This window comes from Callospermophilus lateralis, chromosome 5, assembly GCF_048772815.1.
Source record: "Callospermophilus lateralis isolate mCalLat2 chromosome 5, mCalLat2.hap1, whole genome shotgun sequence".
Lineage (NCBI taxonomy): Eukaryota > Metazoa > Chordata > Mammalia > Rodentia > Sciuridae > Callospermophilus > Callospermophilus lateralis.
The window spans coordinates 90,342,520-90,369,899 of NC_135309.1; the positions used below are offsets into that span (position 1 = coordinate 90,342,520).

General features: G+C 36.3%; 1 protein-coding gene across 1 annotated transcript in view; it reads left to right on the forward strand.

Moving 5' to 3' along the window:
• Mctp1 (multiple C2 and transmembrane domain containing 1) overlaps positions 1-27,380 on the forward strand; it is a 509,148-nt gene that overhangs the window by 17,791 nt on the left and 463,977 nt on the right. The gene's annotated exons all lie outside the window — the stretch shown is intronic.

Genomic DNA, 27,380 nt, shown 5'->3' on the forward strand with positions numbered 1-27,380 from the left:
AGCTTTTATTTCATTTCAAATATAATGTGTTTGTTTGTTTAAAAAAAATTCATGGAGTTAATTAACTACAATTTTTTTGAGATTATATGTTTCTGAGTTAAGCTACTATTCATCCTCCTGAGAATTTCCCAGATTGCTGCAACTATATTTATAGGGGCTTTATTTTCCAAGGTTAAGAAGAGATAAAGTTTCTCAAATATAGATGTTCTAACTTAGTTCCTAATCTTTTCAAGCACACAGCTGTCTACACAGTCCAATCTCAGATTTTTGTACTGAGAACTGATGAAGTATTTATTTAATTGAAGTATAATCCTTTTACATTACTTATATTTTTATTTCTCATTTCTTTTCCTAAAACTGGGTGAAATGCTAAAGAATAGTGATGCTTTGGGTATCTTTTAAAGGTATGCGGGGGGTTCTCACAGAAGCCATTGTGTTAGGTGCTATGAGTTGGAAATGCCTGTTTTCCTCAACCATTTCATACCTAAAATGAGCTATGTACTCCCAGAAGTCACCTGTGATTTTTTTTTTCAAAAAAGTGACTATTAATTGTACAGTTTATTTTCAAGAGCTAAGTCCCTTCATTTAGATGGACTCGTGAAGGTAAAGGAGCAGGCAAAGATTTAGTGAGGACAGACCTGTTATGGTTTGAATCTGGAATGTCCCTCAAAAGTTCATGTGTTAAAAGCCTGATTCTCCTTAACACCAAAATGCCAAAACTCCTTTGTGAAGAGAGAGGATTTCATAAATCATTCTACCTCCACCCCCTTAAAAAGAAAGGACAGTCCCCAGTGCAACAAAATTCAGAGGTAGGACCTTTAGGCAATGATTAGATCAAGAGGGCTCTGATCTCATCATCAGTGGACTAATTCATTAATCCATTGATAACCAAATGGACCACTGGGAGTTAGAGCTAACTCTAACCTCCCAGAACACTGGGGGTGTTCCCTGAAAAGGCTGATCTTGTCTGTAGATACCTGCCCGCTTCCTGGCTGCCATGAGCTGAGTAGCTTTCCTCTGCCATGCCTTTCTACTATAACATACCGCCTCACTTCAGGGTCAGAGGAACAGAGCCAGCAGCTGACTGTGGATTGAATTTTCTGAAACTGTGAGCCAAAATAAATCTTTTCTCCTCTCAGTAGTTCTGGTCAGGTATTTTGGTCATGGTGATGAAAAATTGACTACCATAGACCCGAAGAGCAAACCTTGATGCTCTTCCCAGACCCCTTTATCTGGGACATGCCCATCTCCTGGCTGATGAGGTATGAACTATGACGGCTACAAATATGTGCCTCTACTGGACACTGCCCTTAAAATACGAGAGAATGTCTGTTCTCAAGCTTAGGAAATAGTTCTCCCCAAATTATGTCCTTCCAAGGGCCAATGGCTAGTTGATTCAGGGTTATAAAGACTAAGCCTCTTGTTTTAATTTGGGGCAACTGCAGTCCCAGCTCCAGGACTTCCCACATGATTGGCAGAGGCCTCATTTGAAACCACATTGTGAGTCAATATCTCCCTCTGCCCAGTATTGCTTTCTTACTGTGCATCTCGTGATGCATCCCACACCACTCAACTAAACCAACTGTATGCGGTTCTCCATTGCAGAGAACATTTGCAAGGAACTCTGACTGAAACCATTGTGGAATTTCTTAAATTGATCTGTGAGTTTAAGGGAGAAATAATCAGATATTATAGAAACAGAAGCAACAATTTCTGAAGGGCTTGGTGACAGATGGGCATTTTGAAGATAATCAAAGGAAGTTTTGCTGGTAGGGCTACACCCAGGCTTAAAATAACATTTATGGGAGAATTAAGAAACACACATGTGCCAGAGGAGATGAGCGTTAGGTGGCACCAGAGGACAGTGAAGCTAACCAGAGATTGCAAGTACTAAAATGAAATCATTTATCATAGAAAAAAAGAGTAAGATTTCTATAAGCATTTTAAAAAATTCACAAAATGCTAATGTGGAAGAAATCTTTTTTCTTTCAGCTACAAAATCACACTGTAACCTGGAGATTCAAGTGATGCAGAGAATTGGTATAAAAACACCTAGCATTTATTATTCATGTACTACCTCTTGGCAAAGAGCAGAGAATCAAATGTAAGAATTCTGTGAATTAAGGGAATAGTTGGCATTTCTTAATTGTTGTGGATCAGGGTACAAGTTCTCCAGGAGGTTCTCTTATTCCTAACAGTATATTAACCTGGTGCATTGCAGTTGCTCAGTTATTCATTGAATCAATGCATGGGGCTGAAAGCTGAAGGCAAATCCTGAATATTTTCCTTGCTATCTTCTTCTGAATAATTTTTCTACTGCATATTTTCCTTAATCATAAAATTTGCTTAGCAAAGCCTTCCAGTTTAATGGGACTTCTGATGCTTTGGGTTAACTATATTATTTTAACATTTATTTAAACTAGAATGAACTTCTAGGAATCTATTATAAGGACAATCAAAAGTGCACCCAAAAATATATATGGAATTGTTCACCACTGTGTTATTTTTCATGGAAAAATGGGACATGGCTAAAATTTCCAACAATAAAGAAATGCTTAAATGATTATAATGAATGCATTCTCTGGGTTGTTACCTCATCATTTTTAATGTTTTTTAAAATTTGGTATATTTTAAAATAAATTTTATTTTTAGAATGATTTTGAATGTGCAGAAAAATTGCAGAGCTCCCATCTACACTGCTCCCAGTTTCCCCTATTATTAAGATCTTAGAGTATTGTAGTATATTACTTTTATTACTATAGTAGTATAGGATATTAATAACTTGCTAGATTTAATTAACTTGAATTCATTGTTAACTTTAAATCCATTTCTTATTCAGATACCCTTAGTTTTTACCTAAAATCCTTTTTCTGTTCCAGGATCCTATACTGGACACTATATTGCATTTAGTCATATCTCTATAAGCTTTTGGTTGGCTGTGATAGTTTGTCAGACTTTTCTTGTTTTTTTTTTTTTTTTTTTTTTAATGACCATGCTAGTTTTCAGGAGTAATGACAAGATATTTTGTAGAATTTCTTAATTGGGATTTGTTTGACTTTTCCCCCTCATAATTAGAGTGTAGTTAATGGGTTTTATAGAAGAAGACCATAAATATAAGGTGCCATGTTCATACCATCATATCAAGGGCACTGTGTTAGTCAACTTTGCATTACTATAACAAAATGCCTGCGGCAATCATGCTGTAAGGAGAAAGCATTTATTTTGTCTCATGGTTCTTGGGGGTGTAGTCCAAGACTGGGTTGCCCAATAATTGGCCTCTGACAAGGATGACATATCACATGCCAGGTGAGAACACCTGGCAGAGCAAATTACTTATTTCATGAGCCAGAAAACAAACAGTAAAAGAGAGAGGCTAGGGTCACAAGATTTCCTTCCTGGATAATCCTCCTATAACCTAACGACCTTCTAGACCTTCTAGTAGGTCCATACAAAGCATCTAACACTGCCACGCTGGAGACCAAGCTTTTTTTTTTTTTTTTGTGTGTGTGTGTGTGTGTGTGTGTGGTGGTGGTGGGGTACTGGGGATTGAACTCAGGGGCACTCAGCCACTGAACCACATCTCCAGCCCTATTTTGTATTTTTATTTAGAGACAGGGTCTCCCTGAGTTGCTCAGTGCCTCACTTTTTTTTCCCCCCTGAGGCTGGCTTTGAACTGGTCATCCTTCTGTCTCAGCCTCCTGAGCCGCTGGGATTTACAAGTGCATGCCATAATGCCTAGCGAGACCAAGCTTTTTAACCATGGGTTTCATGGAACATAATATCCAAACTGTTGTAAGTACATACTGTCAATGTGACTTATTACTGCTAATGTTAACCTTGGTCATTTAACTGAGGTCCTATTTTTCAGCTTTCTCCTCTGTAAAGTTATTCAATATCCCCTACCCCACTCCATTGCTTATGTTGTAGTCTTTGGAAGAAAGTTACTCTGTGCAGTTTACACTTAAGGTGTGGGAAGAGATGTTTCACCTCTTTGAGGATGGAGTACTTACATAAGTGATTTGGAATTCAGCACAGATTCATTTTCTTCTCCCCTGTTATTTACTAAAATACATAAATACATATATACCTATATACATGTATATTTATTTACTTATTCATTCATTCCAGTGTGTACTCATGATTATTTATTTTATACTTTGAATTATAATTAAATATTACTGTTTGTTCCTTTGCTTATATTGTTCTAGCTTTGGCCAGTGGGAACTCTCTCATTTGGCCCTTATGACCCCGTGTCTCTTTGACATACTTGCATCATTTGTGTGTGTGTGTGTGTGTGTGTTCTTGAGCACTTCCTTATTGTAGGATGTTCCAAGTCTCATCTTCTGTACTTCTTGCCCTCATCTTAGAAATAGCCATTCTCCAAGGATCCCTCATTTTTATTTATTTATTTTGCTACCAAGGATTGAATTTAGGGACACTCAACCACTAAGCCACATCCCCAGCCTTATTTTGTATTTTATTTAGAGACAATGTCTCACTGAGTTGCTAAGTACCTCACCATTGCTGAGGCTGGCTTTGAACTCATGATCCTCTTGTCTCAGGCTCTGGAGCCGCTGGGATTACAGGCGTGTGCCACTGCACCCGGCTCCTTCGTTCCTTTTATTGGTGAATAAAGTTGGAAACCAAGATATGGATACTAGATGTGCTCAGTTTTATTGGGGAACATTTTTAAAGGAATAGAACAATGTTCATTATAATCTGAAATTAGATAAAATGTGATCCAAATTATATGTATTTATAATTTATAGATATATGTTCATCAGAAGGCAAAGAAAAATATTAAAATGTAAACAATTCAGTTCATTTATCAAAGGTTTGTGAGATTTTTGTATATTTCTGTTTCTTCCAAGTGCTTGATTATGAATTGTATAGCTTATAGTTAGAGAAAATAAATAGTAGCAATAGTAAAAACACAAAAAGTGTTTTTAAAAATATTCTAATGATTTTTACAAGGTAAAATGAGACAGCTCTTGTTAGTTTTGCCCATCTTCTCAGGCTGTATTTTTAGTAGTCATTAAGATCCTATGTCCCACAAGCCCTCCTTATGTATACAAGGAGTCAGGCTAGAAGCTTATCATCATCTGTTCTGAGGGGAGTTCGAGGATAATGTACTGATGGAACTCTCTCAGCAAACCACAGCACTGTTCAACATCTTTATCAGTGCAGATGTTCCTCATCATTCGAGAGAGCTGGCTGTGTCTTGATAAATGCATCACACATAGTTGAAGATATCATAAGCAAAAAAATGTATTTAAAACACCTCACCTTCTGAGCTCTGAGCTTGGCGGCAGAGTACGATGTAGTTTATCAGTTGTTTCTCTTTGTGATCAAACAGCTGACTGGGAGCTGTGGCTTGCTGCCATTGCTCAGCATCATGAGAGTGTATCATATCACATATCACTAGCCCCAGGAAAAGATCAAACTTTGGAATTCAAAAAAATAGTTTCTACTGAATCTGTGTTGGTTTTCTACTATTATAAAGTGCAACAATCATAAGTCAAACCATTGTACATTGGGACCATCTTTATGGTTTAAGAATGTTATTATTGTTTTATTTATTTATTTTATCTATCTATTTATTTATTTATACGTACAGGGGATTGAACTCAGGGGCACTTTGCCACTGAGCCACATATCCAGTCCTATTTTGTATTTTATTTAGAGACAAGGTCTCACTGAATTAGTTGTTTAGCACCTCACTTTTGTGGAGGCTGGCTTTGAACTCGTGATCCTCCTGTGACAGCCTCCCAAGCCACTGGGATTGAAGGCCTGCACCAGGGTGCCCGGCTAAGAATGTTATTGTTTCTTATGACAGAGTTTCTTGAACTTTAGCCATTCATAGTTTTGGCTATATCTATCCCCCAACCCAACACACATCTGTATGAAATCTGTATAATAGTTTTTTCTAATCTGACTTTCAAAAACTTTAAATGCATAATTCAGAAAAATGTTTCCCCAAGCAAAAATCTATATTATGAATCAAATGAAAATTTAAAACACAGTGTAACCAAACAATTATTAAGGTTAAAAAAAGAAAGCAAAGAAGGTCTTCATGTAAAGTCAACCTAAAAATATGACTTTAAAAAGTCCTGGATGGTTTTGGACTTGACTTCAGCACTTTGTCTTGCTTTTTCTTATTCCCACAATCTAAGGCACTCTGCGTTTACTTAGAGCTCTTTATTGGTCATAACTCCCCTGCTTTTTATTTATTTTTTCCTATTGGGAGTATTTAGCTAATATCTGTTCATTTTCCAGCTGTTAGCAACCTCAGGAGAGCTGTTCCCAGTCTTCCTGACTTGGTCAAATCGCTAATTATATTTTTCTCGTTTATATACCTCTGCTTCATTACACTGTTCACAATTGGAACGTTATAATAGTGAGATTTTTAAATGTTTTTATTAGTGTACTATAGTTATACATAATGTTGAGGGTACTATGTAGGTTCTGGAGCCAATCTGCCTGGGCTGGAATTCTGGCTCCATCACATACTTACTTGCTGTTTACTTAGGTAAGATATGTACCCATTCTGCCCCTGCATTTTCTCATCTGAAAATTGAGATAATTATGCTAATTATCTGATAATATTACTCTGAAAATTAAATGCATATAAAACACTTAGAACTGTGTTTAGTACATAGCAAGACCTCAACAGATAATAACTGCTGTAATTCTCACTATAAATAACATTTTAATTTCTGGTTGACTTATAAATAACATTTTAATTTCTGGTTGACTTTAATTTCTGGATAACCTATAAGGTGGCTCATAGAGAAGTATTATCAGTAGAAAATTTAGGATCATGAATATAATATTGATAGAAATACAGTAAGGAAAGGAGTTATTTGAAGGTCTATTATGAAATGTTTCAGTGGTTTGTGGTTTGGTTTATTGATTGAATTTTTAGCAGGAGCAGTAGAATTACCTCTCTTTAGTTTAAAAAAAATTTAGGAACTCATTGCTTATTCAATAAAAAGATAATTTTGTGGCCCAGACAAGTATATTTAACAATCATGAAAGTTTCAAACTGAACAACAGATTGTCTGCTATTAGGATATTCATCATGCTTTCAAAATTAGCAAACTTAAAATTTCTTCTTACTTCCAATCCATCCTCATTACATGATTTCATATGTAATGAAATGAAAATCTTCTTTTTAGAACTTTTATTAGTCTTATTTTTATGTTAGTATAGATTTGCATATTTATTTTCTTAGTATTTATATCTTCATTTTAATTATAGTATCTTTTATAACTATTTTCATTAGGAAAAAACAAAGATTCACTGCACAAGGTTAATATAAGAAAGGCATAATGCAATGTTTATGTTTGCAGTACATTGCTTACTTGCATCTTAGTTTTCTATTGTATTTGAACTTGTGCATGTCACACATTGTCCTTTTATCTTGTTTTTCATGTTTTTTAAAAACTTACTATGATCAGAGGAAACTCCTCAATTATGCCAGTTAACTAGTTATCACAGTCTCTGGCAATGTTCTTGGAAAATACATAGATAAAAATTCTTATTCAGAATATATAAAAAAGGGATATTTTAGGATATGGTTTTGTTTCTAAAAAGAGCAGTGATTTTCACATACATGGAATTAAGAAAATTCACCTATGTGTTCTCACCCTCCTTAGTTTCTTGTGTATTCTGCTAGTTACCTTGTAATCTGATATACCTATTGTATATTAGCTGTTGATTTTCATCTTCCAAACATACCAACCATTCCTTCCTTAAATGATTTAGACATTAGTTAACATTAGTAGATGGCTACAAACTATTTTTAAAGCACCATCACCTGGAATGTACATAAAATCACCTTATTTGTCTGTTCTGCCCAGGCTATTACTATGTCATTAACTGCATTAAGCAGTTAATATATAGTGTTTAACACTTGGGACTTAAACTGGCCCCATTGAAAGTATAGGGTGCTATAATTATGATTTTAACTAGTTCCTCCCTATTATTTGTTATTTATCAAAACAAAGGCAGAAAAAAGTAAGAATTAGGAATGTAATTATACATATGGGGCAAAATAGGAATGGCTTTCATATTAAAAGCATAAAAGCGTAAAGGTAGTGCTAGATCTAGACTGTGTAGGCTCAGATCCCAGTTCTACTTCTTAGGTAAGGGCAAATACAAATTAAAAATTGGAGTTTCAATTCTCTTTTTTATTAATAAGAGAAAACACTTTTACTCAATTTTCTTAGAGCATTTTTTTTAAGAAAACTTATTTTACCTTTGACTCTTCAAAATGTATGTAAACCTTTTTAAAGCTAAACAAGGCTCTTCCTGGCTGTGACCCAGGAAAGCTTTTCTCAAGGAACAGAGAACCATCTCTTTACAATGTAACTGTGAAGGAAAATAGTGCCCCAGTCTTAAAATTTCTGTGGGAGGAAATTTTGCTAATTTTGGTGGGTGTGTAACTCCAAAACTCTTTGTCGATTAGATATGAGAAATTAGTTTTTCCTTTGGGTAAATAATCTAATGCAGATAGCCATCCCAATTATCAGTGACTTTATGAACCATGAATAATATGGTGCTGTCACAAATCCTCTTACTTGAGGACCATGTATTGGGTTGCATCTACCTAGCTAAATAAAAGGTGGGTTTTCTTCCTGTTATGTGATGATGCATACCAGCTGCTGCTTTGATGCTTATTCAATAGTAACGTGGTTTGCTTTTTCTTGCATCTTCATGGAAAGGTTTTCTGGGTTTGGAGGATATATTGTTTTTAATAGTATCTCCCCAACACTTTCTGGATATGTGATTTGGGAAAAATCCCTAAATCTCTTTGTACCTCCATTTCCTCATCTGCTAATTGTAGATAATAGGAATACTTTTTACTACCATTACTTCTAGGATTGTTGTGAGAATTAAATAGCCAAATGTATGTAAAATGCTTTGAACAGAGCCGGACACTAGTTGGTATCATATACTACTGATTATTATTACCATACATAGAAATTTTAAACGCTTCCCTGTATAATTATAAAAAGGAAATTCTTGTTGTTATGAATTCTGGTTTCTTTTTTTTACTATTGTGTACTCCCAAAGGAATTTCAAGACCAAACAAAAAATGTTAAAATAGAGACTCCACCTGCCAATTGCAAAATCTCAGCTCAAAGTCTACCATCCACGTCAAAATCGTGGAGTTAAATACTTCCCCTAAATTTGAGAAATGTGTTGAAAATTCTCTGTTAGTGAGTGATTTCTTTCATTATTTCATAATGGCTCATGAACTCCACATCTGTACCAGGGCCTGTAAGGCCTGCATGATGGGTCTTCTGTATGCTCTTTCATCTGGATGCTTCTGCCACTAGCATGCAGTAATAGTGACATTCTTTAGGTTCCTCTAACAGCCATCATTGCTCTCCCCTCAGAGCCTTTGAATGCCCCTTCTCCTTTGAAGGCATTGCTGGCTCCTTCCCCTTTATTCAGGTGGAAGCTAAAGGAAACCCTTCTTGTAAAATCTCTTTCTAAACCTTACAGGTCATTTATGGTCTCTCATTTTCCTGTTTCCTTTTGTAGCACTTGTGACTACCTGAAATTCATGTCGGTGTTGGCTAAATCTATTTACCAAAAGTAAATTTCATGACCACCTGGGACCTTTTCTCAGTCCCTGCTTTCTAGTTCAGTGCCTGGGGCATAATATTGTCTCAGTAAATATTGCACGAGTTAGTGAATGAATAATGAGCTCCCCTTTTTGATTCATCCTTCACTGATTTTAGAGATATTTGGTGAAGTAGCTCATATACCACATACTGAAGGGACTCAGCATAGTGCATACAAGATTTGCTATCTATTTTGATATTAAAACATGCATACAAAAGAAACTTTAAAAAGATAACTCCCAAACTATGGAACTACAAGGGAAAAATAGGAAAAGAAAATATAATAAAAAGGAAAAACCTGTGTGCTAAGCATTATGCTAGGCACTCTAAATTATTCCATTTAAATCGTTCTCAAGAACCTTCCCATTTGTGTATTGTTGTATTCAGTTTTATAGAGGAGGAGAAGAAACTCAGAAGTTAAATAATGAGCATGGAGTTGCCCAGTGAGGTTGTTGATGGATGAAACTTCAAACTTCTATCAGTTGGATTCCAAGTGTTATTTTATTTGCATTACGCTAAAAAAATGAAAACCCTCTCTTCTATTAAAAACTGTGAAGGGTTGGAGATTTTCACATATAGTACTTGCAAACTAGCAAGTTAATTGCCAGTTTCATGGATGCTGACAGGCAACTCAAGGTCCATGAGTCAGAGAAAAAGGACATTATATCTCATGACAACAACAGCATAAAGTTTACCTTCTTGTTAGTTTTCTAAGTCCCCAGATCCTGTATGGCAATGCAGAGTGGCTCTGGTAAGTGCCACACACTCTGGATTTGTGCCATCAGAAAAATCACAGGGAACTCAAATCTTTCACAATAGGCTGCAAACAAATATGTCCTTTGCACATCTTTATTATGTTTACAATGAGGGGAGGCGTTATCTTTAGGATATAGGACATTAAAAAATATTTCCCTCTGCTCCGAAGGGAGTCATTATCTCTGTCTTCCAAAATTGTCACTGTACAAAAAGTTTGAATGATGTTCTGGAACACAGGCATTCAAACAGTGCCAACATGCAGAAAGGAGAGGCACCTGTTGAGAGCTGCCCTGTAATACTGTCCACTTATGTTTCCTCTTCCAATGAAGGGTAATACAGTTGTCTTGGTTGCCCGAGCCAGAAATCTAGTCATTTTGTTCAGTTGTTCTTGTTCCTTCTTTATTAATCACTTTATTTATCTTGCTCTTAACTCCCCTTCTCACCAGTTTCAACCAACCACAAATTCTTTCCATTCTTCCTTTTAAAAATAGCTCTTGAATCCAGTTTTTTTAACTTCATCTCACTCACCAACCACTTCACTCACTAGCTACTTAGTGTGAAGAATGCTCTGTGAACATTCAAGTCCAAATATTCCTGTAGACATATGTTTTCATCCCCTTGCATAGGTTCATAGGAGTTGATTGGCAGGTCATATGCTATTTAGTATTTTTTTTAGGTTTTTAATTTTATTTTATTTATTCATTTTTAAAATTGGCAGTGTAGTTACATTGCTTAAAGCTAAAAAATTTCTAGAGGGAAACAGTAAAATCTTCCTGTCATTATCCTCAGGATCTTTCACTCTCCTTTAAAAATTTGTTCTAATTAGTTATTCATTGACAGTAGAGTGCATTTGACACATTATACATAAATGGGGTATAACTTCTCATTCTTCTGGTTATATATAGTATAGAATCACACTGGTTATAAACGTATATGTACATAGGGTATTACTGTCTGATTCATCTAATATCTTTTCTACCCCATACCCTCTCCCCTCCCTTTACTCCCCTCTGCCTAATCCAAAGTACCTCTATTTTTCCTTAGAACATCCCATTTATTGTGAATTAGCATCCACATGTCAGAGAAAACATTCAGCCTTTGGTTCTTTGGGATTGGTTTATTTTGCTTAGCATGATATTCTTCAGCTCTATCCATTTCCCTGCAAATGCCATAATTTCACTCTTCTTTAATGCTAAATAATATCCTGTTGTGTATATATACCACATTTTATTTATCTGTTCACCTGTTGAAGGGCATCTAGGTTGGTTCCATAGATTGGCTATTGTGATTGAGCTGCTATAAATATTGATATGGCTGTGTCATTGTAGTATGCTGATTTTAAGCCCTTTGGGTATAGACCAAGGAGTAGGGTAGCTGGGTCAAATGGCAGTTTAATTCCAAGTTTTCTGAGGAATCTCTATAGTGCTTTCCATAATGGTTGCACCAATTTGCACTCCCATCAGCAATGTACGAGTGGGCCTTTTGCCCTACATCTTAACCAACATTTATTGTTGCTTGTATTCTTAATAACTGCCATTCTGACTGGAGTGAGATGAAATCTGAGAGTAGTTTTAATTTTCATTTCTCTAATTGCTAGAGATGTTAAACATTTTTTCATATATTTGTTAATCAATTATATTTCTTCTGTGAAGTGTCTGTTTGGTTCTTTAGTTAATTTATTGATTGGGTTATTTGTTTTTTTAGTGAGTTTTTTGAGTTATTTCTATATCTTTTCTTTATCCAACTGCAACTCTGGTTTTGGTTTCAAATCCTTGTCAACTTGAGCAGATTACTAAACTGGTATCTCTGCCTCCAACAACCAGAATAAGGTGTCTTCTTCTTCTTCTTTTTTTTTTTTTTTTTTTTTTTTTTTTGATTTCTTACACTGTGATTAATTTCTCATTGCTCTCACAATAAACTCTAAAGACTTTCACAAAACAGATTAGGTCCTTCATGTCATGTTCTGGCCTTTACCTACCTTATTTTGCATCAGTTCTTTAGTCAAATTCTATGTTTTATTCATATTGTATTCCCCAGGTTCCACCTTTACCCATATTTGAGTACAGGGCATCTCCCTCTGTTGGGGTGTGCTTCCCCCTTTTCTCTTATATCTGCCTTTTTCCTTTTTTAGGTCTCAATTTAAATATCACCACTTCTAACACACACAGACCTTTATGCTCCTATATTTTCTGTGCTTATGTCTTTTTCTTGGTACTTGGTGTGATTATTTTAATGTCCCATTCATTGTTTTAAGCTCCTTGAGGACAAGAGTATCTGTTTATTAGATTAATTCCCAGACCAGCACACAAAGCTAGGCCCTCAATTGGCCTTCCTAGCCATTTTGTGAAAGAACAGTGAATGAATAGATAATGGAATAGTGCAAAAGTTAGTGCTGGAAAACTTGCAGAAAGGGAGAACAAGGATGTTTTAACATCTCATTTTATTTAGATAGCTATGTGTAGTACCAAGAAAGAAATGTATAAATGGGTTTATAAAACTATTGTGATTCCTGTGACTATCACAATTTTACCCCATCCTGTAATTTTAACTTGAAAAGTATTAATCTAGAGGATCAAGGGAACTAACAATTGTTGAATATTTATTGCCTGTAGGCATTGTGCTAGTGTCTCCCTATACCTTTTTTTTTTTTTTTTGAGAGAGAGAGAGAGAGAGAGAGAGAGAGAGAGAGAGAGAGAATTTTTTAGTATTTATTTTTCAGTTTTCGGTGGACACAATATCTTTATTTTTCTATGTGGTGCTGAGGATTGAACCCAGCGCCCCGCACATGCCAGGCAAGTGTGTTACCGCTTGAGTCACATCCCCAGCCCCTTTCCCTATACCTTTATAAGTCATTTAATCTCTATGACAGTCTTAATAAGATGATTCCATTCATGTCTTCTTTTTACTAATGAAGAAATTGAGGTTCAGATTGATAACTTGTGTGAAGTTACGTAAGAGTAAGTCTTTACTAAGTACTTATGATGAACCAGGCATATTCTAAGTGTTTAGTATAATTACTTATACTAAAGTAGGTAGGATTGTATCTCCTTTTTCAGGTGAAGAAATAGAAGCACAGAAAAAAAATACACTCTTCATCCATTCACTCATAACAACCATCTTTTCCTTTCAGTCTTTGAACCTATGTATTATAGTTGCTTTGCAATCGTTGTCTACTAATTCCTATACCTGGGTCATGACATGATTGTTTCTACTGACTACCTTCCCTTGTCACATTTTACTCTTTCACGTTTAATAACTTTTGTATGGTGTTCTATGTGGATGATGTGTCATATGCCGTCTGAGTTATATCCTTTTCTACAGTGTAGCATAGTTTTTAGTTTCAAGGCCTGGGATTCATCTGAATGGGGTCTCAATTGAACACCCAAGGTTTTCCACGAGATCTCTTTACTCTGGTTGCACCAGAACTCCATCTTTCATCTCTTACAAACTTTTAAAAAAACATCTCTTTTTAACTCTGAGCTCTGCACAGGTAGTCTCTGGTAGCTCTCACCTTTGCACTCCATATGTTGGCTAAGGACCCATTATAAATTCTCATAATGATTTCTGGCTCACTTCCTCCCTACTCCCTGAAGCTTGGGACTTTATGCTTTCTACCTCCTTAGTTTACTAAGATCTCTGCTCTGCTTGGTATTTATTGCCTTGTGCCCCAGAAAGTTCAAACCTGGACCTACATCATTATGATTCCCTTTTTCCTCAAACCACTGGTGTAGTTCATTTGTTGTTTTTGGTTGGAAAACAGTAGAATACCAAATTTTTCTCATTTTACAGTTTTTTCCTTTTTTTGATTTTAAACCACTCTCATATTTTCTTATCATTGGATATTTTCTATGAATTTATTACTTAAAAGTCTAGCCTATCTTTACTACAAAATTGAGATAAATGTCTAAAAAAGTCAAATTCCCATATATTCACAATTGGTAAAGGGAGGTCAGGGTCCTCATATATCTATGTGTCTCTTTGTGTTGGGCTTCATATTATTTATTTATTTATTTATTCACATGTACTTAATAGTAAAAGTTCTAATTTTGATAGACTTCCTTGCAGGGGTAACATGAGAAGATTTTTTTTTATTGTAACAATTGTCACTTAATAAATTTCATGTTAAAAATGTGCATTCTCATGTGTTTTGAAATATGAACATAATCAAAAAATCATCACGACACCAAGATAACAAACTTTTCAATGGCTCCAGAAAACTTCCTGTGTTCTTCTATAATCCCTTCCTACCTCTATCCCTTTTCCAAGGATACCACTGATCTGATTTCTGTCACCCTAAATTTAATTTTTTATTTTCTAGAATTTTATAGATGAGTTAAAAAAATTTGCATTGTATTTTTTTATTGAGGTGTGGATGTTTTCAGTCAGTATAATTTTTTTTTAGTCAGCTTTTTCTTTGTTGTGACCAAAAAACCTGATAAGAACAATGTAGAGGGTGAGAAGTTTATTCTGGCTCCGTTTCAGGGGTCTCAGTTCATAGACATCTGACTATATAGCTATAGGTTCAAGGTGAGGCAGAACATCATGGCAGAAGGGTATGGCAGAGGAAGGCAGCTCAGAACATGGCAACAAGGAAGCAGAGAGAGTGCCATTCAATATATATCCCAAAGGCACGCCCTCAATGACCTCCTTTTTAAGCCACACCCTACTTGCCTATAGTTACCACCCAGTTAAACCATGTCAGTGAGTTAATCCACTGATTAGGTCACAACTCTCATCACCCAATTATTTCACCTCTAAACTTTATTACATTTTCTCACACATGAACTTTTGGAGGATACCCTGTATCCAAACCATAACAACGATTTTAATATTTATTCATGGCATAATGGTTCATATTTTTGCACTGTGAGTGCTGTTCTACTGTATGGATATACTTCAGTTTGTTCACCTAATGGACATTGGATTATTTATACTTTTTGTGCTATTAAAAAACAGGATCAGGAATACGAATATATTACTTTTTCTAGTAGAATATTCCCTTTCTTTTCACAACTTACTAATTTAGAAGCTTATGTTGAAAAACTATCTTTTAAAAGATAGCCAACCATTAGAAGATTTCCAGAATCCCAATTAAACCTCCAAATGACTGGAGTTTTGAAAGTACTTTTCTTCTTTGTTCTTTCTTTTTCTTTTTACAGTAATGACTTATCAGAAATAAGTGGGAAATGGGAAAGAAATAATAGTGAAGAATAAAGTAACAAATTAGAAAAATCTAGCTTTTGTTAGAAGATGAATCTATTCATTTCTTAGATGAAATTGGCCTCAGGCTTGTGAATTTTAAATTAATAAAGGCTGTTGCATTTGAATGAAATGATTATAAAATGATTATAAGCATTTTTCTGAGGACTTTTTTTCTCACTAAGCCAGTACAGATGTGTTTTGATTCACAAAGGTGTTGATGTTCCTTACAGCTTAAACCCAGTTTATATTTTTATTTTTTTTTTGCCTATTTTCACTTAGTGAGAGACTGTGCTTCAGTGTTTCCTTTTTTGGTGTGTATATAAATTTCTGGCTTTTCAGACTTTTTTCCTTTGTAGAATTGTGTTTTAAATCTTGCCCAGAAAGGGAAGTGACTCATTTCTATACAGTAGCATGTAGGTGTGTGATGAATGTTGGCTGCCAGGTAGAAATAGACAGTAATGCTGTGTAAATGGAGCTTTAAAACTACTAAAATCTGAAGGATTTCCATTTTCTTTGGAATTTAAATTGGGGGAAATAACTTTAGAAGTTGGTTAAGGCTCTGAGCTCTGAGGAAGAACTTTAGGCAAATTAAAATATTATATAAATGTTATGAAATTGCCCATGGCCTAATGCAAGAATGACAGTGTTTAGAATGCTTTGCCCCATGGGACTATTTAGCTCAAGCAGGATGGCACCCTGGGTGTGGTATAGGCCTGATAACAGATTGCCTAGACAAATTCTTAAAGACTTCTGCTTTGTAAATTCCCAGAAATCCCTGAGTCTGTGTTCTTTATACTGATGCAGTATGAAGAAATGAGGAAGTTGATTGTATGGCTATCTGCCTCTGCAGACTTCTTAATGTTCTAAAAATAATGACAGAATCCTTGTTTTGAAGACCATAAGAAGTTGGGTTGCAAATACCTCATTGTCCTGCAAAGTAGCTGTGATATTAAGATGTGAGAATGATTTTTACATGTGTAGAGAGCCTGACAGTGGTGTTTCGCACAATTCCTACAGGGGTAGGGCTCGTTAAATATGAAGAGTGTTAATATATAAAAATATACTAGGCTAATTAAAAATTTATTCTCCTAATAAAGCCAGATTCCACTGATTATGGCAGTACTTGGAACAGTACCTGATATTACTGTGTTCCTAATAAAGTTGCATAAGAATAGATAATTTAAAAACTGAAAAATTGTTAAGTTTAGAATTCTTCCTTGACATGTGATTATAAGGCTATTTATGTTTTAACTTTGCATTTTGCAGAAAAAATGTAGCCAACTTGATTTTTTAAATCTTTCATTGTTTTGTGTGTGTGTGTGTGTGTGTGTGTGTGTATGTGGTGCTGGGGACTGAACCTATCATTGTTTTATTTTGATCATTGCTTTAATGTGCATTTAGCCTGGACCTCTCTAGTCAGCTGAAACCTGCTATCAAGTCTCGGCCTTCAGAAACACCTTATCATTATTTTTGCCACCCTTGAACTTATGTGAGAATACCAGGTTAGCCTCATATCTAGTTGATACAACCACATTTCTTACTAATGCAAGACATGACATTCAAACTTGAGGTTAATGTCTGAAGGTTAACTTTCAATGCTAGTTAGCCTGGTAGATATACTTAAAATATCCTTGTGTTCTTTCCATGTTGAATGTTTAATTCCAAAAAATTAAGTAATAAAAAGAACAGATGGACATGTAAAACAAACACAAAGAGGTGGCACTTTCATTAGATAATTTTATGAAGAGCATCATATATTTTAAATAAATGAATATTTATAAAATTAAAAAAATTACATATAAGTCATTATATGTTATAAAATTTTAAATGCTAAAAATGGAGGAAGAATACAATGAGAATAACCTATATTTCTAATTTTTGTAGAATTTTTAACTTTGTAAAAAACTTAATGATTCAAAGTTTCCTTGGGGAAAAACGCATCATAATTTGTAACAACATCTGTAAGATATCTTCTTCAGTCAAGAGATAACAAACATCATACAAAGTATGAAGAAGAAAGTATAAGAAGTAGTGATAGACTCAAAAGTATCAGCTGATCTCAGACAAAAATGATCATTTAGTAAACCAAAGTGTTGCATAGAAACCTAGTGAGTGAGAAGGCTAAGGAAAAATATTTAAAATATTTTTTTTTCCTTTGAAGGAAGGTTTTTGCTTTTAGAAAACACTTTATTTATTTATTTATTATTTTATTTTATTATTTTTTTATTGTTGGTTGTTCAAAACATTACATAGTTCTTGATATATCATATTTCACACTTTGATTCAAGTGGGTTATGAACTCCCATTTTTACCCCGTATACAGATTGCAGAATCACATCAGTTACACATCCATTGATTTATATATTGCCATACTAGTGTCTGTTGTATTCTGCTGCCTTTCCTATCCTTTACAATCCCCCCTCCCCTCCCCTCCCCTCCCCTCTTCTCTCTCTACCCCCTCTACAGTAATTAATTTCTCCCCCTTGTATTATTTTTCCCTTTCCCCTCACTTCCTCTTGTATGTAATTTTGTATAACCCTGAGGGTCTCCTTCCATTTCCATTCAATTTCCCTTCTCTCTCCCTTTCCCTCCCACCTCTTATCCCTGTTTAATGTTAATCTTCTTCTCATGCTCTTCGACCCTACTCTGTTCTTAGTTACTCTTCTTATATCAAAAAAGACATTTGGCATTTGTTTTTTAGGGATTGGCTGGCTTCACTTAGCATAATCTGCTCTAATGCCATCCATTTCCCTCCAAATTCTATGATTTTGTCATTTTTTAATGCAGAGTAATACTCCATTGTGAATAAATGCCACATTTTTTTTTTATCCATTCGTCTATTGAAGGGCATCTAGGTTGGTTCCACAGTCTTGCTATTGTGAATTGTGCTGCTATGAACATCGATGTAGCAGTGTCCCTGTAGCATGCTCTTTTTAGGTCTTTAGGGAATAGACCGAGAAGGGGAATAGCTGGGTCAAATGGTGGTTCCATTCCCAGCTTTCCAAGAAATCTCCATACTGCTTTCCAGATTGGCTGCACCAATTTGCAGTCCCACCAACAATGAACAAGTGTACCCTTTTCCCCACATCCTCGCCAGCACTTTTTGTTGTTTGACTTCAGAATGGCTGCCAATCTTACTGGAGTGAGATGGTATCTTAGGGTGGTTTTGATTTGCATTTCTCTGACTGCTAGAGATGGTGAGCATTTTTTCATGTACTTGTTGATTGATTGTATGTCCTCCTCTGAGAAGTGTTCAGGTCCTTGGCCCATTTGTTGATTGGGTTATTTGTTATCTTATTGTCTAATTTTTTGAGTTCTTTGTATACTCTGGATATTAGGGCTCTGTCTGAAGTGTGAGGAGTAAAGATTTGTTCCCAGGCTGTAGGCTCCCTAATTACCTCTCTTATTGTTTCTTTTGCTGAGAAAAAATTTTTTAGTTTGAGTAAGTCCCATTTGTTGATTCTAGTTATTAACTCTTGTGCTATGGGTGTCCTATTGAGGAATTTGGAGCCCGACCCCACAGTATGTAGATCATAGCCAACTTTTTCTTCTATTTTTAAATGAAATGATAATAATTCCAATATCTGATAATGTTTCATAGTTATTCTTATTGTTCATAAATTCATTTTGTTATGGCAAAATCAACTTAAGTCCCAGCTTTGGTTACATGTGAATTTTAGAACTCAGCCTCCACTAGATTAGAAGTGAACACAGAGTATTAACAGCACATAGTAGAAGGTTCTTTAACTCTGTTAGGGATCAGGGAAGAAGCCTGAAAATGAGTAGGAGTTCACCAGGCAAATAAGAGGTGTGGTGAGTATGAGGAGGGTGTGGACCACAGGAGGTTTAGAATTACTAGGACATCGCATTTAGGGCTAGGGTTGTGGATGATGCATCTAAAGAGGAACTATATCACCTTTAGGCTTTTTCTTCTGAAGAAATTTAAGAAGAATGACTTGCTTAAATTTGCAACATTTCATGATGGTTTAAGTGGAGCAGTATGGATACTGGTTATAACAGAGACAAAACTATTTAGGTAGCTACTGGAATAGTGAAGGAATAAGATGAAGAGAGCCACACTGAGACATTGTTATATTTGAGATATGTTTCAAAAGTCAAGTCAGTAAGATTGGCGATGATTGGATTTGAAGAGAGACAGGGAGTTCCAAGAAACTGCCTAAGCATCATGGGAGGGAGACCATCTGGATTATGGTACAATTAGAGATGTTAATGTAGGAGTTTTGTGGTTAAGGGAGGTACGATGTTGAGCTTTGGTGCTAATGAGTTTCACAGTGGTTAGGATAGCAGGCATGAGCTGAATACCTCTGGAATGTGATCAAGCACACCCAGAAGCAGATGTAGGTAGAGAAATGATGGGAGTTGGTGAAATCACTTGAGGAGAGCACTAGGAGTGTTAGAAGGTGATAAGTTCCATGGGTGGGGCAGGGGAGAGAAATAGAACATGGCAAGGAAGATGAAGAATACTGAGATTTAAGGAGAGGATTTTAATTTTTATATTGGGTGGACAAGTAAGCTTCATTGAGGAGCAAAAGAGCCCTGGAACAAAGACTTGAAGAATGAAGAAGTCATTTGTGTGGGTGTTTGGGAAGAGCACATATAGGAGAGGGCTCAGCCAGATGAGCATTCTTAGGTATGCTAGGAACATGAAGGAAGCCAAAGTGCCTTGGATAGGTGAGTGGGCAGGTAGTGGGGAGGTAGATGGAGGGGAGTCCAACGAGATAACCCTGAGCTAGAGCATGCAGGGCTTTTTTAAAAAAAAAATTAGTTGTAGTTGAACACAATTTCTTTATTTAATTAATTTATTTTTATGTGGTGCTGAGGATCGAACCCGGGTCGCGCACATACTAGGCTAGTGCTCTACCGCTGAGCCACAACCTCAGCCCAATGCAGGCCTTTTATGGCTTTTGTGAGGGTCTTTGGTTCTTCCTTTGTGAACTATAAAATATTGAAAGACTTTTAGCAATGTAATGAAATAATCTGACAGTGACTTTAATGGCATCACTATGGGATGGGACAGTACTATAAAAAATAGAACACAAGGAAGCTGTTGTAGCAATCAAGGGAGACCCAGCTTTATCTCCCGCCATATGTATTCCTGGCATATGTGTCTCTCCCTCACCTCAGGACCCTGTACATGCTGATCTTCTCTGAGGTGCCGCCTTCTTGCCATTCATCTTTGCTTGGTTAACTCCTCTGGCTCTTTTAGACTTTTATCAAACACCACTTTCTCAACAAGAGAAAGAAGACTTCCCTGACTTTCTCCCAGTCTACTTTAGCTTCCCACTGTTGTAAATTCTCAAGTTTCCTAGTATTTTACCTTTTTGTAGTTTGTTTGTAAATTTATGAGTGAGTTGGTCACATTCCACGAAGAGTCCATAGTTCATGAGTGCAGAAACTTATGGCACCTAGTAAATACTTGCTGAATGAGTTGTAAATGAGTAAAGGGATGATTAAATAGATGAAATAATGAGGTAGAAAGAAGACTCTAAGCTTGAAATTGAAGTATTTGATAGACCGGGCTACCAATTGATAACTGAAGTGAGGAGAAAGAGGCAAGGTGGTAAAATCAAATTTAGGAGCTTCAGAGGAGGATGGTCATCTGTCCTGACCATCCATCAAAAGCAATTGTCCCTCAATTTTCTCCATTCTTTTAGTCCTTTAGAAATTAGAAAAACAAAGGAGAGAGTTTTATAGTCTATGTAAGTCAACAAAAGAAAATGTCTATCTCAAGAGTAAATCATTAGCAAATTCATTGATCATCTTTAGCCCAAACCAGATAGTCTCTGAATGAAAACACTTGGTCTTTCATTACAGGTCTCTAAGAATAGCTTCTGTTGCACTTTGTGTTTGATTTTCACAAGTCTTATGATTTCCTCTCTGAGCTACATTCATCAGACTTGTCTTATAATAACACACTTAGTTAAGTTTTTATTAAAACCTATAGCTGTGAAGAAAAAACAAATTTTAAAGTCCAGTAAATAAATTCTGGAGGACTTTTTTATTATAGGCATTGCTGGGAAAAGATTTTTTTCAGAAAATGAAATGGGTGCAGGATGGCCACTATCATGTATTGGGCCAATTAAACTCAGCAAACTGCAAAACTCTAAATTGACTGAATTTTATGTATTGTTTCCATCTTTCTTCAAGAGAGTTCTCTGGAGTGATTGAATGTGCATCACAACATTTTCATAATTTTACCACTGGAGGGCTCAGTGGCCTTTTTAATGTTTCTTTTAGGAGACCATATATTATTATGTTTGTGGAGCAGTGAGAGTTGGAGACAAAAATGTTTTTCTCCTTCTTTTGAGAAAACCTGTTTTGGGGGTTCCCAAGTGGATGAATCACTGTAGCCAAAAAAGTTTTTGTAAATGTCCTCAAGGATGTAAACTCTGGACTTTGCTGCAGGTAAACTGAAATAAAATAGGATACACTAATGTCTCTCCCAGGGAATACAAGGGACTTAAGATACTGAACAAGGTTTAAGCTCAGATGTGCATGTGCATATGTGGTGTGTTTCCAAGTGTATTCTGGTAGCAATATGCGGGAACAGTGGAATAAGGGTTTAGAAGTCTATTATGGCCCAGATATTGATTAATGTAGTTGGGATAGCACTATAGTTTGGATGTTGAGTGTCCCCCAAAGGCCCATGTGTTGAAGGTTTGGTCCCAGGGTGGAAACCTTGAACGGTGGGCCCTGTAGATATCCTTAGATCACTGGAGAATTCCAAAAGGACCTCATGCCCTTCTTTCTTTCTTTTTGCCCCATGGCTTGTGACATAGTGATTTTGCTTGGTCATATGCTCCTATCATGATGTGCTGCCTTCCCACAGGCCCATTTATCATGGAGTAGAAGGAAACCGTAAGCCAAAATAATCCTTTTATTTTTGTAAGTTTATTATCTTGAGTATTTTGTTATAGTGATGAAAAGCTATAACTAACACAGGTAGGAATGGGAATATTTAATTTAATTTAGATACTTTATTTATTTTTGGTACTGGGGTTTGAACCCAGGGGCTCTCCTAATCACTAACCACATCCATGGCCATTTTTATTTTTGAGAGAGGGACTTGCTGAATTGCTTAGGGCCTCACTATGTTGCTGAGGCTGGCTTTGAACTTGAGATCATCCTGCCTCAGCCTTCCAAGCCACTGAGATTATGGGCATTTGCTACTGTACCTGGCAGGAGTGACAATACTTTAAAAGACTAATTGAAAGGAGATGGGGTGGGTGTCAGGGGACCAGTATTCATAGATAGTTCCAGGACACCTGTTGCATGTCCAGTTATAAAGATTGTGATTGTGATGGGGTTCTTTTCCTGGAGGTGTTATATATGGCTGTTGGCTCTTAAAAACTGGTGCTGAAACATGGATTCATCACAGAAATTCTGATGTAAGTAACACACCAATTTGGCATCTGCATACTTTTTTTGATGATTAGTAGGAGGCAACAATAACAATGAAGGAGTAACAAGGTAGTATTATGCAAAAACTTGGGTAAGTGTTGACTCTGAAGTGAAAGTATAGTATAAAACCAACATACAGGGATGGGGTTGTAGCTCAGTGGTAGAGTGCTTGCCTAGCACATGTGAGGCCCTGGATTCAATTCTCAGCACCACATAAAAATAAATAAATAAATAAAATAAAGGTATTGTGTCCATCTACAATTAAATAAATAAATAAATAAATAACAACAGAAAAGGAAATATCAGAATGGCTCCCAGAATGTATCAGAAACTCAATTCTACTTCATTTGGTATGCAATTTAATACTACTTATCTATAAACTAATTATGAAGGATGACTAATAGGCCAGTCAGAAGGGAGATGATTGCTTACACTGAAACCTACACAGATGTAGGGGAATCTGGGAAAAAGGAGTTTGGTCTGAAAACTGTCTAAGAAGATGGCATGGAACTTCAATTCCCCTAACATTGCAATGGATACTTGTTACTTTAAAATTTTGAATCATGGATAAATTTACCTTCTTCTGATTTCAGGCTTATTTTGCAACATTTATTTTTATTTTTGCAAAGATAGGGATGGAACCCGGGGTCTCACACATGCTAAGGCAAGTCCTCTACCATTGAGCTACATTCCCAGCCTGTTTTCTGCTACATTGTGTTTATGACTTGGCCTTAGATTTGATTTGGCTGAGAATGTACTGGTCATACCAACATGCGTCTTCAGACCCATACGTCACCTGTAGTTTTCGGATTGGCTCAGCATCTACCAGTGTTGGATGCTGAAGGAAGCAGCTCTGAGCCAGCAGCTGAGAACAAGTATGGATCATGGTGAATTTCCCAAGGCAAGTGCTCCCTTGTTAGGTTGCTTGTGGCCTGCCAGTGAGCCTGTTTTAGTGATGCCCACTATTGTTTACCTTTCTTCCATTCTCTGCAGATCCTACTAACTGTTTCCCAGAGTAAATCAGAAAGACAGGGAGGGACTAGCAGAACTATAATTTTCAAAGAGGAGTACAAAATATTATCATTATAAATTTTCTCATTGTACTTTATTAATGACTCAGGGAGTTAGTGAGCATTTGAATGTGCCTAGCATTGTATTTTCTTCTCTTGTGTTGCACTGCAATTTTCCAAGAAGATAAAATGGGATATTTCTCTCCCTGTGAATCCTAGTTTTCTTTACATGGAAGAGCAGCTGCAACCTCTATCAAAGGGTTTCCCTGGAGGCAGAGAACAGTCAGTGAGTGGTAAGCTTAGCCATGGGGTTCCCTACCTCAGTTGTACCCAGAGGAACTGAGGCAGTCCCTTACTCGGGGTTATTCTCTTCTGGTGGATTCCAAGTTTGCTCCTACTTATCCCTTGCTCTAATGATCTATTTGCAGCTACCCTCTGCAGATGTTTCCAGGGAGCTTCAGTCTAGGCTTAGTCATGGCACCTGCTAGTTCTGGGGAAATGTGAAGGGGCTGAGAAGTGGCAGACATGACTTCCCCCAGACTGTTTCTGCCATGGGTATGTCTGGAATCCCTAAATTTGGCCTGACAAGATGCTGCCTTGCCCATCTTTAGAGGATCTTCAAAGATTCTGGTTCAAGGGACAGGCTGAAGAGAAATACCTGAGGTATTCTACTACAGAAGAGTATTCCTGGGAACTTCCTGGGAAGAACTAGTACAAAAGTGGCTTAGACTACAAGAATTATAAGGAAGTTATAATTAAAATGCTTTAAATAAGAAGGCCATTTTAAAGCCCACTTAGTGAGGAGTTTTGAGATAGGTACTATTATGATCAGTCTGATTGCTCAACAGAGTCAAGGACCCATGCTACTTCACATTTCTCTTCTGCCATCATTAAGATATCAGAGATGCTTCCCCTGCTGTCACAGGATAACTCCAGAAGTTCTGATTATCCTGTGTTCTTGGATGTGTTATATGTGCTCGTGGCTCAGCCTCTCTGAGACTGATGCTGGAGCATGGAGTGAGCATGGAATTCTGACATATGTGTCATAATTATTTGGCATCTGCATAAATTTTGTTTGTGTGATTTTAGGTGGGAAGCAAATGGTGGATATCTCTATGTGCATCTCTCCTTTTACCAAGAAGGAAAATACTTCATATGATCATCCAGCAGCCTTCACCTTGGGTCTTTTTGGTCAGAACTAACTTTGCATGCCCTCCTTCTGTCCAGTTATCAGCAAAGACTGTACAAAAACCTTATATAGACCAATTACATTTGACCTTCTGGGAATAGGTATATTGCTTCCCAGATGTCCTCAGGAAATACATGATAACACATAAAGAAAGATGGCTGCCTGTTAACTATATTACCCAAGATCTGAAAAGAGAAAGCCACTTTGCCCCCATCATGCACATATTATCAATGGAAGACTTTGGTTCTTTTCCATTTGAATTACATCAAAGAGAATTGAGAGTACCTCCTAGAATTTGCAGACATCATAGTGGTATTGTATGCTAGATCATATTATCGATATTGCATATATGTATTATCTGAAGATCTAAAAATAGAATGAGTATAGATATTGACTACAATACAATTCAGCCTTGCTTGGAGACTGGAAGATGTGTGAAATGACCTTAAGAATTTTTTTTAATCAGTTGATAAGAGGAAATATCATCAACAAGGAATTAACTAAGAACTGTACTCAAGCTGTCAGGAATGGACATGGCTTCTCAAACTTTGAGAGGCCTTAAAAGTTCAGAAGTACATTCTTCTGATTCAGTTAGTCTTAAACTTCACTGTGTATGAAAATCATTAGGGAGCTGGTTAAACATACCACTTGCATACCACTTTCCAAATATGTTAATTCAGTAGGTGTATTAGTTTCTGTTACTGTGTAACAAATGATCAAATTTAGTAGCATCAAACAATGCCTATTTATCATTTCACTGTTGTGTAGACAGAAGTAGTTTGGGTAAGTTTCCTAGTTATAACTAGCTGGAGAAAGTCTGTTTTTCAAGAGCTCATGTCATTTAGCCCATCTGGATAATATCTACTTTAAAATCAAGTGATTAGTAACCTTAATTACATGTGAAAAATCTCTTTGGCTATGTACCTTATTATAATAATGGGAGTAAGACCAGAAGGTGGACATCATGGGGGACATCTGAGAACTCTGCCTACTATAGTATATCTGAAGTGAGAACTGTATGTCTGAATGTTCAACAGACTCCTCTAAGATTCTGTGCCAAAGTTAAGTACCAGAACTCTAACTGAACTATGATCACAGTAATCCTCATGGATTAAATAGAATCTCTTTAACTTAGAGAGGGAAGCCAAAAACTGTGAAAAAGTTAATGTGCTGAAATGATCCAGTTTTGAATAAAATTGCTATTGCAGTGTAAGTAATAAATGATCATTTGCATTTCCTGAGTCTACAGGGTGTAGAAGTAGGTCCATCAGGTAGTAAGAGTGTTATAGAGTACATGAGAATTTACAGACCATTGTGCTCACTGAGCCAGATTGAAAGGGAAAAAAGTTCCGTTAATGAGCATGCCAGGCCAGCTTCAAAGGACTCCTAGCACTTGAATTTTGGAAGCACAGAGTTTATAAAGGCAAAACCCACAAAAACTACAAGGACCAGGGAGGTACATGTAGGTCAGGAAAGACCTTGTTGAAACAGATATTTTGATTGTATGAGAGAATTATTTGATTATACATTTTAGAGTCATTTTCGTTATACATTGGGGCCATAGTCAGGGACGCAGGAAGGTCCTACTATTATACTGTCAACATAGATACTGCTATCAGGAGGCTGGAAAGAAAATATTTAAGTAAGCATATAAAATGGAAGTCAAATCAGAACAAAATGGTGTTACTTTGGTTCTTTTCCATTTCAAAGAGATGTTTCTGTCTTTAAATTGGTGTTAGACCCTGGAAAAGCTTTTCAGCTGTGAGAAATCATGGTCTGTTTTTGCTTTTTATTTTTCTTCCTGTTCTGAGGGGTGTTAGAAAACTGATCAGCTTATTTAGCATGTTTATATTAGGTATATTCAGAGTATGTAGAAGAAATGTTTGAATTTGTAGAAGATATTCCAGGTTTTTACCTTATAGGTGTTATTCCATTTCTTGGTTGCTAAAAAAAAAAAAAAAAGAAAGAAAAAGAAAAACTCCTTCTCTTCTCCTTTTTCTCTACTTCCCTCCATCCTTCCCTTTCTCTTTCCCTCCCTATGTCCTTCTCTTCCATCTTCCTGACAATGAGACATAAGAAGATGACTAAAAAGTTTTTGGAAAAAGTCTTCCATTGATAATACATGTATGATGGGGGTGAAGTGAGGGGAGCCCCTTCTTTTTTGTT